This window comes from Oncorhynchus gorbuscha, linkage group LG01 (assembly GCF_021184085.1).
Source record: "Oncorhynchus gorbuscha isolate QuinsamMale2020 ecotype Even-year linkage group LG01, OgorEven_v1.0, whole genome shotgun sequence".
Classification (NCBI taxonomy): Eukaryota; Metazoa; Chordata; class Actinopteri; order Salmoniformes; family Salmonidae; genus Oncorhynchus; species Oncorhynchus gorbuscha.
Window position 1 is genome coordinate 66048362 of NC_060173.1, and position 12599 is coordinate 66060960.

A 12599-nucleotide genomic window follows, 5' to 3' on the forward strand; every position below is an offset into this window, starting at 1 on the left:
AGTTTTCACTAACGGTAGTGCTGATAGGTGTCGAGATGGGTGATTTAGGATGGGATGATTCATGCTTTTTGATTCAGGATTTTAGTTGCATCTCCTTTCTAAAAGACTAAGTTGTACACAGGATTGAAAATGGTTTATAAACCATTTAGCCGATGTTTTGTTTCACTATAACATAGTTTTTGATCAGATAAATTACTGGCAAGTCATATCGAAGAAAAATGGTCCCCAATGTCGCCTGCCCTTACGTGTGGACGAGTGACATTCAAAATGTCAGTCATCGTTATAATCCCCGTGTTGTATCATCCACAAAGTTGTTGCATCGCATTGCTTCCTTTCCACCAGGGATGTTACTCCCCAGGGAGATGTTGTCCTTTTGTCATCCTAACTAGTTTTGCCACATTGGCAGCTTTTGCTCAAGGGTGACCAGTTCAGGCGCTGCCGAGTCATGAGTAAAAATAACTCACGGAGACTCACGCCCAGAGTTATGCCGTTACTTATGTATATTTTAGATCATAAAGAGCAGAGAGAGGGAAAATGGTGAGCGCGAAACACCAAAAGCTGACTGTATCTTTGGCAAAAGCACAACCTGGTCTCTGAGCATTTTGTATTATTCTATATGTATGTCCGAGACACTTCATTTAGTACGATACCTTACGTGTCCTATGGTATGTATTAATTAGTGGATGTCCATCACCCATTTTGTATAATATGTTACGGATTACAATTTGTATTATATGTTTACAAATTTGCAAAACATACTATATGTTATGAATTGGAAACGTACTATATTTACGAATTTGCAAACATACTATTTGTTACAAAGTAGTTAAATGTACAGTATGTTACTAATTTGCAAAACGTACTATATGCAGGGTTGGGGAGTAACAGATTCATTGTATTCCGTTACATGTAAGGGTTTAAAAAAGACTGAAACTGTAATCCGTTACGTAGCCAGGAAAAATATTGTTATCCGATTTCAAATACTTTTGAAAAATGTGATGATTACTTCAAGGATTACTTTTAAATGTATTTTAAGTTTCTCCAATGACATTCAACAACAGGAATAGGCTTTTGTAGGCAAGATATGTCTTCCAATGATGCGACTGCTGTCGGCATCCAAAGATTATCCAACTTGAATAAACACTTGTGTAGTCTACGGCGGTACGGATATCACTTATTATTGATATCTACATGTTAATCACACTGCTGCTCTTTCATTTAGCTACTTGCGCCTTATGGATTGTGGTTGTTGTGGATGGCTGTTCACAAATCTAAATGTGTATTTGAACAGAATAATGGTTGAATTCAAGAAGTTTAAACTGCCTATCAATCATTGTTTTCAAACCAGTTCACAGACAGTGAAAAATGTGCTCTTGCAACAGCTGCATAGTGCGGATCCCAGCCTATAGAATACAAGTGAGGCTTTTATTGCTCAATCTAATTCATGCTGATAATTTTTTTTCCATAGGCCTAATTGACACATTCTCAAACTCGTACACTTTTGATAGACTTAAAGGGGGAATCTGTAGTTGCTACATCCATTTTTGGACTTGTAAAATATAAGCTTGTTTTTCTCCAATGTTTGTAAACATTGTAAATGTAAACAAACACTGTTTAACCTCGTAACATGGATGGTCAGTCCTTGTATCCATAGCTCTGTCTATTATTCTGAGAGTGGTTACATTTCTCCAGGCCCATACCTCAGCTTTTTACTAAAACAGAGGCAGGCGACAAAATAGGCTAATAGCAAATGCAGCATATGGCATTCATTTTTCACGCGTAAATAGCATTTTTTAGTAGTGCTTAAAGCATGCCATTCCATGAGCGCAGCATTTATTTTTCAACTCGAATCAATGGGTTACAGTTACTAGTTACTATATGTTATGAATTTGTAAAACATATGATATGTTACAATTTCTAGCTAGCTTGCTAACGTAAGCTAGGCTAGGGGTTAAGGCTAAGTTTAGGAGTTAGGTTAAAGGGTTAGGGGAAGGGTTAGCTAAAGGTTAATGTTAGGGTTAAAGGGAGGGTTAGCTAAAATGGTTAAGGTTAGTGGACGGGTTAGCTAACTTTATAAGTAGTTGGGATTGCTCGACGTTAGTGTTATAGCCCATCCATCAATCCCGACCAACCACCCTACTTTGGTTGTCTAGCGTTTCCTTCTGAGTCCGCACTTTGAGCTGAGTGACGCATGCGTCAGAAGGGCACACTACATGGGGGCCCATCTGCGTGAGAGTGACTGATCAAGATGGGCCAAAGATTAGTCTTTTTAATATCTGTGAGTTTTTAACGGCCTCCGTCATCATCACTGCTTTTGGACGAAAGGGGAGAAGGAGGGGGACCTTTTGTTGTTTTTCTTCTGGATATGTTGTAACTTTTATAAATGCAGCATTTATTAATGTATTCATTACTCATAAACTAATCTGTCAGACCAGGACACAGGGAGGCAGTCTAATTTCCTCCGCCGTGCTCCTTCAATAACTTTGAAATAGTGTGCAGGCACTGGCATTTATGTTGCTCACCTTAGTACAGAGTACGAACAAAAACACATACTCTCTCTCACACAAACACACACTCACACAAGCATGTACGTGCACACACATCACTACCTTATCTCTGAGTCATGCTCTAACACTACATAGAATTTGTCAGATATTAATACAGCCTCTACTAGCAACATTTTTTTTATTTTGCCATTCCGCTTTTACTAGCCCAAATCAAATTAATCTCACAATGAGCTTGTATTGGGAACACTCAATGGACGTAATAATTAAAACACAGGAGAGGAAATGAAGGCATTAAACGTCATGAGCAGTTTAATTAATGGAGAGGGTGTCTGTTAAACTTTCGCAGATGTAAGGACATAGTCATGTCAGATACTGGCAGATTCATTACTTGCCAACAACAGCTGAAAATTCCAATAAACTACAGTACATCATGTTTTGAAGTTCACTTTCATTGTTTTGTCTAGCAACACTATCATGAATCTAGCAGAGTGCAGTATTAATTTAGTTTCATAGCACAAACATTTGTTAACATGTTTCTCACACTGGCTTTAGCCATGGAGGGAGCAGGCCTGCCAAGGCAACTGCATGGGGGTTTGCCTAGCAACACTTGCCTCAGAGGGAGACAACGGCTTCATAGGGCGACAAATTCCCATGATTTGTGACTGTTCAGACCAAACACCTAGTGCAATAGCTAAAATGGCTTTGAAAAAATATGATTTCAGCTAATAGGGAGAAGTACAGCATCTTCCAAAATAACTGCATTATGGCATGACCTGGAACACTACAGAGAAGATTTCTAATGCTTCCCCGGTCTGGACACCCTGGAATGATACAGATAAGATGTCTAGCTGCCCACAACCACAACTGACCACAACTACTAAACCACAACTACTGACCACAACCACAAAAAACTACTGACCACAACCACACAACTACTGACCACAACCACCCAACTACTGACCACAACTAATGACCACAGCCACACCACTACTGATCACAACTACTGACCACAACTACTGAACCACAACCACAAAACTGCTGACCACAACTACTAAAACCACAACCACAAAAGTGCTGACCACAACTGCTGACCACAAGCACACTGACCCACACTCATCTCCTTGGTGTAGCAAGCTAGATCTGGTTGGCACTAGCTCTGGTGTAGCTGTGGTATGCATGATAAATGATCACTACTTAAATACGCCTACATTTTCATATAATACCCAACAACAATAATTGTAACTCTTGTACCATTCAAGCAAGAGACACCAAATCAACTTTCAGTCTATCCTATCAACCAACTAACCAATGTTTTTCATCTACCTATTTTTTAAAACTATAAACAGTCACCACCATTACTACCGCAGACACTATCATACTATAACTTATTAGAAAACCACTGTGCCCCAGCTCTGCTGATTTTGTTGATTGTTATCTGCCCCTTTGTCTTGGGCCGCTTTTACACCCGCCCTCTGGAGTCCAATGGACACCTATTCTTGGGATGGAGTCTGTGCTCTTTTGATTATGAATGAGTGTAGCCAGGTTATTAACATAGTAGATGAATCTGTCAATATGATACGAAGGCTAAAAGGGACACCCGACATCGAGTTCTCTAGTGGGTACTTGGAGGTTGAGAAGCCCAGCAGTTCTAGTGTTACATTTTTAAAAGCATATTAGTAATTTAGGAGACGCTCTTATCCAGAGCATGCATACATTTGAACTTTTGTGAAGAGCTGTCATGACTAGACGGACCATCATGTTTCTCTCCCCAAATAATAGCCTAAAACGTTCTAATTTCTCATGAGTTCCTTCCATCACAACAGCAAGTATTCCAATTCAGAAAGCAAAAAAAAGAAAGTTGCAGAACCATAATTCATTTTCTCTCGTTTCAACACATACTGCATTTTTTTGAATGACCACAACAACCAGGAACAGCATGTTAGCAAAGCTTGAATGAGTGAAAGGATTTGCAGCAGGGAAATCGACAGGGCATCTGACAACAAGAGAAGGTGTCCAATATAATTACATTCGAGTTTCTGAATGAACAGCAGACCTGTGAGTTTCCTACAATACTCTGTACTGCTTGATCATTACATCATCATTCAACAAAAGCAAACTTAAATTTACACTGAATGTTTTTACAAAGGTAATTGTGCATCTATTTATCTGAAACCCACAGCTTTAATGATGAAGAGTTGATTTGCTGAAGTGTTGTCTTCGTCATCCTTCCTTTTATTCGCATCGTCTGACCTAAGGTCTCTATGTCTTCCTTCTTTCAGTTTTCAAACGCAACAACTGTAGTTTAGACACTTTAATTGGAATGACAGTTGTGTAGCCTACCCAGCAAACAGGGAATGTCTGAGGACATTTGGCAATATTCCCATTTGGTTCCTTAATTAAGGCTGACGTTCTGAGAACATTTTAAGAATGTTGCGTGATGGTTCTAAGGGAGCGTTCTCTGGGGGACCTTTGGTGTAGTTCTCTGTAAGTTCCCAGGACATCACTGAGGACCATGTCAAGACCTTTTTTAGGACGTTCTCAGGACTTTCATTTTACTAGTCCTTAGGACGTTACATGATTGTCCCAAGGGAACGTTCTCTGGGGGACCTTTCTATAGTTCCCGGTTTGACCCGGGGGCGTTTTTAGGACGTTCTTGGGACATTGTGTCATGGTCCTCTGAATATTCTTGGGACATTGTGTCATGGTCACTGCCTGTTCACCCCGCTACCATCCAGAAGGCGAGGTCAGTACAGGTGCATCAAAGCTGGGAACGAGAGACTGAAAAACAGCTTCTATCTCAAGGCCATCAGACTGTTAAACAGCCACCACTAACATTGAGTGGCTGCTGCCAACACACTGACTCAACTCCAGCCACTTTAATAATGGGAATTGATGGGAAATTATGTAAAATATATCACTAGCCACTTTAAACAATGCTACCTAATATAATGTTTACATACCCTACATTATTCATCTCATATGTATACGTATATTCTGTACTCTATATCATCTACTGCATCCTTATGTAATACATGTATCACTAGCCACTTTAACTATGCCACTTTGTTTACATACTCATCTCATATGTATATACTGCACTCAATACCATCTACTGTATCTTGCCTATGCCGCTCTGTACCATCACTCATTCATATATCTTTATGTACATATTCTTTATCCCCTTACACTTGTGTCTATAAGGTAGTAGTTTTGGAATTGTTAGCTAGATTACTTGTTGGTTATTACTGCATTGTCGGAACTAGAAGCACAAGCATTTCGCTACACTCGCATTAACATCTGCTAACCATGTGTATGTGACAAATAACATTTGATTTGATTTGATTTGGTCCCCTGGAGGTTTTTTTCACATGATGGTCCCAGGTGTCCCAAACTATTGTAAGTAAAGTAATGAAATGCTATTCAGGTAAAATAGTTTTAAAAAATTATAATCAATGACAATATGATTACATTTGACATGATCACTTAGTACTTGACTTTTAGTTTTCAGTTAATCTGACAATTCTCTCATTGGGTTTTTGGCATAGTTGTCTAATGTTGGTGGGGACTATTTTTCTGTTTTAATGTGACTCCTGAATCACTACGATAATTACAAATATAATATTTTTTTCTTCGTTGTATTTGTAACAGAGCTGAGATGTACTTTGAAGTGCAAAGTGTAGGAATAGGCTTACAGGTGAAATCAGTCATTGATACAGACATAGTTGCGTAGCAGGAAGATCTTAATGTTCCAATTCCAGGTGTTCAAATCCCAGGTGAACAAAAATTACTGTATGAACAAACATACACTTTGACATACATGATTACATGGTGTTTTCTAATTACACATTTGACACACAATTTTAAAAGCACTGTGTGTGTGTGTGTGTGGGGGGGGGGGGGGGGGGGGGGGGGTCCCTAGCATTGCCAAAGACAAAAAGCTGTGACTGGATTAGTGACTCATCAATCAGGACCTTGATTGGCTTGGCAACAGTAAAAAGGGATTTAGTGTAATGAAACTAGTTACAGTGCCTTCAGAATGTATTCATACCCTTGACTTATTGAAATCATCCTTTATTTACATAGTACATTTCAGACATGAATGCAACGCAATGTGCTTCGGACATTTTTTATATTGAACCTTTATTTCACCCAGTCAGTTAAGAACAAATTCTTATTTAAAATGACGGCCTACCATGGCCAAACCCTAACCCGGAAGACGCTGGACCAATTGTGCTCCGACCTTTGGGACTCCCAATCACGGCCGGTTGTGATACAGCCTGGAATCAAACCAGGTCCTGTAGTGACGTCTCTAGCACACACATATGCAGTGCCTTAGACCACTACGCCACACGGGAGCCCCCTGATTGCAACGCAATGCACTTCACAGTAAAAACATAAATATTTGCTACACAACAAACATAAGAGGATGAAGAAAAAAAGAATGCCAAAAACTGAAACCCTGAGGAAAAGCAGAGTTAAAAAGGTGTGCTTTTAAGATCTCTTTTAAATATAGAATGTCCACAGTTTCAGACCCCCTCAGGTTCTCTGGCAGGCAGGGGGCATAGTAACTAAAGGCTGCCTCTCCATTCCTCTTGGTCTTAGGCTTTGGGATAGTTAAAAGGCCAGTACCAGAGGACATGAGGGACCTACTGGGTACATAACTCAAAAGTATGTCTCATATTTATTGGGGTGCACAATCGTGGATTGATTTAAAAACAAATAGAAGAATCATAGAATTAATTCTAAAACTCACAGGCAGTCAGTGTAGAGACCTTAAAACCGGTGTAATGTGTGCTCTCCGTCTTGTCAGTACCTGTGCTGCAGGCATTGTGTATGTTTTGCAGTTGACCAAATGGCCTTCTTGGGTAGACCACACAGGAGAGCATTACAGTAATCAAGCCTGCTTGTAATAAAAGTATGGATTAGTCTCTCTGTATCAGCCTGAGATAGAAATGGCTGCACCTTGGCAATGTTCCTCAGGTGGTAAAAAGCTATTTTAGTCACATTCCTAATGTGTGATTCGAAATGGAGTTCAGATTCAAAAATTGTACCTAGGTTTTTACCTGGTGTTTTATCTTTATTGCACATTAATTAAAATGTGCAGCCAAATCTCTCTCTGTGCTTTGGCTCCAATAATAAGTACCTATGTGTTGTCTTGATTTAGCTGCAGGAAGTTGTGAGCTATCCAATTATTTAAATCACTAATACCGTCTAATAATGTATTTGTGTAGCTAAAATCCTCTGGTGACACAGCAATGTAAAGTTGTGTATTGTCTGCATAGCAAATTTTTTCTCTCACCCATCTACACACAATATCCCATAATGACAACGGTAAAACATGTTATTAGAAATGTTTGCAACCATTGGTCACCGATATGTGAAAATGTTCATATTTGCTCTTACAACCTTAGACATCAATTATTGCAATTCAAAAGAATTCCTGCCAGAATGTACTGTATGTTTCATCTCTGTTGGAGATTAAAAAACGAATCATTGCATAGTCCTGTGACAAACTGACACTATTTTCGGGATGTCTGTGCTATCATATCATTGTGTCTAGGAATTTATATCCATCCATCTCCATGATTATGTCTATTGGGAAATGTAAATATTGGTGACCAATATCAAAAACGAATTGCAGCATAAAAACGAATAGCTATCAATTGGAAAGCATCATACTTGCCGTCAATAATGAATTCGATCAGATGCTATGTTTGATAAATTAAGCAAAAAAAAATAAAAAATACATTTGATCAAATCTAGAAACCTTACATTGACATTATTGAGGAGTGTGACATTTCCCAACAGACATAATCACGTTTGATATGTACTGTGTATTGAAAGGGGAGGCTACTGTGTGATTTTGTTCGTAAATGGACAGTTGTGGGCATGTTGTGGTGTGTTTCGGGTTTGGTGGTTGTGTTGTTTTTGTGGTGTTTCTGTTTGTTTATAAAAAATTAAAGAAACAAAATAAATAATGCACTCTGACCCAAAAGAAAAAAGAAAAAGAAACTAGGGGGAGGATAACATTTCTTTGCGACCATCAGGTGACTTCCCCAGGACAAACCGGGTACTAGACAAAACCTCCAGGGGACCATGACACAACGTCCCAAGAATGTCCTTAAAATGTCCTCTGGAATGTCCCCAGGACCAACCAGGAACTACACAAAACCTCCAGGGGCCATGACACAACGTCTTGATGACTTTAGTTGACCATTTCATGGCGTTCCGGGGACATCCTTACAACTCGTCATTGTTTGCATGGATTTGTATTTTCATGAACTTTCTGAAACGGCACAGGACAGTGTTTTCAACAAGTACATAGAGCAGATACCCAAATAGAAAAAGTAGCCATCCAGGGTCTATTTTGGTGGCATCTGGTACATTCTAATGCCTTGATTCCATCTGAATACACAGGGAAATTATTGAATACTTTATCAAGTTTTACCTCCCAGATTGGAAAAATGTTGTAGTATTGTGTAGAAAGACATGACTTTACAGTTAAAAAATGTATGAATTCATTGTATTGTTCGTTGTTTTGGATATTGTCTAGGTCTAGGCTTATATGATCAGGACTATGTTCTAAATAAGAGAACATGAAACCATTTTTCACATTTAACTCTTGGGATTAAAGTCTTATTTACAGTTTTTCTGCAAGTTATGAATTGCCACAATGTATTTTGTATTTTCTTCAAAGTAAATATCCAACATAAAAAAACAAACAATTAAATTTAAATTAAAAAGGGTTATATCAGTCTTAAGTATTATATCTTTATTTTAGCCTAAATGTAATTTAAAACATATTAGGTAGGGCGCTATGAAATCTGTTTGCCTGATTACATTTTGTTCTTTGATAAATTGAGTTTTCTCTATTTAGTGTTTCCAGGTTTGTTTCAGGTTTTTGCTCTCAAAATCACTTAATAGAAAAACAACTACATTTGTCCACAACAATGCTGAAAACCACATCAAGATACCAGTTTTGAGGTCTGGTAAAAATGTGAGAAATTTAAATTTTTGGGTGTAGTTACCCAAGAGGCTGTTTATTTTTGTAGTGCATATTTAGAATCAAATAGAAAAATTATATTTAGTATGACCGTATTAAAACAATTCCAAATAGCTTAGTAGATCCAGTTTAGACAGGGCTTAGACTGTTCCAAAAACAAGGGGTTAAATACATAGATCTTTCTTATATCTCTCAGATATAGGACAGACACTTCAGAACAAACCTTTAGATTTTGTTGGGGGGGGACTATCTGTTGTTCCATGTAGTGAATCTGTTATTCAATGAGTTTGTTTAGGCTAATTATAGAAAGTCCCAAAATAATTTTTCATCAAAACATTTTTTTATATATTTTTTTAATACTTCATGTTATGCAGGTGAATGAGGACCCAAAAGCGACTTGGCGAAAACAGAGTCTTTATTCCAGTAAAGGAAATAGGCAATACTCCTAGACAAATCGGAGCAGAAAACTAAACATAAAAAACTAATTCCACTCGTAGTGACGAGGAACGACTGGAGACTCGACCATAAACTGTAGGTTGCCTCGGGAAGGCACCGACCGTAGCAGACTCAGACACCTGCTCACACGCAGCATCTGAGGGAAACAAGACACGACAGGGCGAGACAAAGACACAGCATGGCGAACAATATACAAGGATCCGACAGGACAGAAACGGAAAACAAGGGGAGAAATAGGGACTCTAATCAGAGGACAAGATAGGGAACAGGTGTGGAAAGACTAAATGAGTGAGTAGGAGAATGAGGAACAGCTGGGAGCAGGAACGGAACGATAGAGAGAGGAGAGAGAGGGAGGGAGAGAGAGGGATAGAAAAGGGAACGAACCTAATAAGACCAGCAGGGGGAAACGAACAGAAGGGAAAGCAAAAAGACAAGACAATATAAGACAAAACATGACAGTACCCCCCCACTCACCGAGCGCCTCCTGGCGCACTCGAGGAGGACTCCTGGCGGCAACGGAGGAAATCATCAATCAGCGAACGGTCCAGCACGTCCCGAGACGGAACCCAACTCCTCTCCTCAGGACCGTAACCCTCCCAATCCACTAAGTATTGGTGACCCCGTCCCCGAGAACGCATGTCCATGATCCTACGTACCTTGTAAATAGGTGCGCTCTCGACAAGGACGGGGGGGGAGGGAAGACGAACGGGGGTGCGAAGAAAGGGCTTGACACAAGTTACATGGAAGACAGGATGGACGCGACGAAGATGTCGCGGAAGAAGCAGTCGCACAGCGACAGGATTGACGACCTGGGAGACACGGAACGGACCAATGAACCGCGGAGTCAACTTACGAGAAGCTGTCGTAAGGGGAAGGTTACGAGTGGGAAGCCACACTCTCTGACCGCAACAATACCTAGGACTCTTAATCCTACGTTTATTGGTGGCTCTCACAGTCTGTGCCCTGTAACGGCAAAGTGCAGACCTCACCCTCCTCCAGGTGCGCTCACAACGTTGGACAAACGCTTGAGCGGAGGGAACGCTGGACTCGGCAAGCTGGGATGAGAACAGAGGAGGCTGGTAACCCAGACTACTCTGAAACGGAGATAACCCGGTAGCAGACAAAGGAAGCGAGTTGTGAGCGTATTCTGCCCAGGGGAGCTGTTCTGCCCAAGACGCAGGGTTTCTAAAAGAAAGGCTGCGTAGTATGCGACCAATCGTCTGATTGGCCCTTTCTGCTTGACCGTTAGACTGGGGATGAAACCCGGAAGAGAGACTGACGGACGCACCAATCAAACGACAGAACTCCCTCCAAAACTGTGACGTGAATTGCGGACCTCTGTCTGAAACGGCGTCTAACGGGAGGCCATGAATTCTGAACACATTCTCAATGATGATTTGTGCCGTCTCCTTAGCGGAAGGAAGCTTAGCGAGGGGAATGAAATGTGCCGCCTTAGAGAACCTATCGACAACCGTAAGAATCACAGTCTTCCCCGCAGACAAAGGCAGACCGGTAATGAAGACTAAGGCGATGTGAGACCATGGTCGAGAAGGAATGGGAAGCGGTCTGAGACGACCGGCAGGAGGAGAGTTACCTGACTTAGTCTGCGCGCAGTCCGAACAAGCAGCCACGAAACGGCGCGTGTCACGCTCCTGAGTAGGCCACCAAAAGCGCTGGCGAATAGAAGCAAGAGTACCTCGAACGCCGGGATGACCAGCTAACTTGGCAGAGTGAGCCCACTGAAGAACAGCCAGACGAGTAGAAACAGGGACGAAAAGAAGGTTACTAGGACAAGCGCGCGGCGACGCAGTGTGCGTGAGTGCTTGCTTAACCTGTCTTTCAATTCCCCAGACTGTCAACCCGACAACACGCCCATAAGGAAGAATCCCCTCGGGATCAGTAGAAGCCACAGAAGAACTAAAGAGACGGGATAAGGCATCAGGCTTGGTGTTCTTACTACCCGGACGGTAAGAAATCACAAACTCGAAACGAGCGAAAAACAACGCCCAACTAGCTTGACGTGCATTGAGTCGTTTGGCAGAACGGATGTACTCAAGGTTCTTATGGTCAGTCCAAACGACAAAAGGGACGGTCGCCCCCTCCAACCACTGTCGCCATTCGCCTAGGGCTAAGCGGATGGCGAGCAGTTCGCGGTTACCCACATCATAGTTGCGTTCCGATGGCGACAGGCGATGAGAAAAATAAGCGCAAGGATGAACCTTATCGTCAGACTGGAAGCGCTGGGATAGAATGGCTCCCATGCCTACCTCTGAAGCGTCAACCTCGACAATGAATTGTTTAGTGACGTCAGGAGTAACGAGGATAGGAGCGGACGTAAAACGTTCTTTGAGAAGATCAAAAGCTCCCTGGGCGGAACCGGACCACTTAAAACACGTCTTGACAGAAGTAAGAGCTGTGAGAGGGGCAGCAACTTGACCGAAATTACGAATGAAACGCCGATAGAAATTAGCGAAACCTAGAAAGCGCTGCAACTCGACACGTGACCTTGGAACGGGCCAATCACTGACAGCTTGGACCTTAGCGGGATCCATCTAAATGCCTTCAGCGGAAATAACAGAACCGAGAAAAGTGACGGAGGAGACATGAAAAGAGCACTTCTCAGCCTTCACGTA

The 12599-nt window shown here is 41.2% G+C and overlaps 1 protein-coding gene across 6 annotated transcripts in view; it reads left to right on the top strand.

The window, feature by feature from the left end:
* Positions 1-12599, top strand: part of pcbp3 (poly(rC) binding protein 3) — a 177050-nt gene that overhangs the window by 32623 nt on the left and 131828 nt on the right. The gene's annotated exons all lie outside the window — the stretch shown is intronic.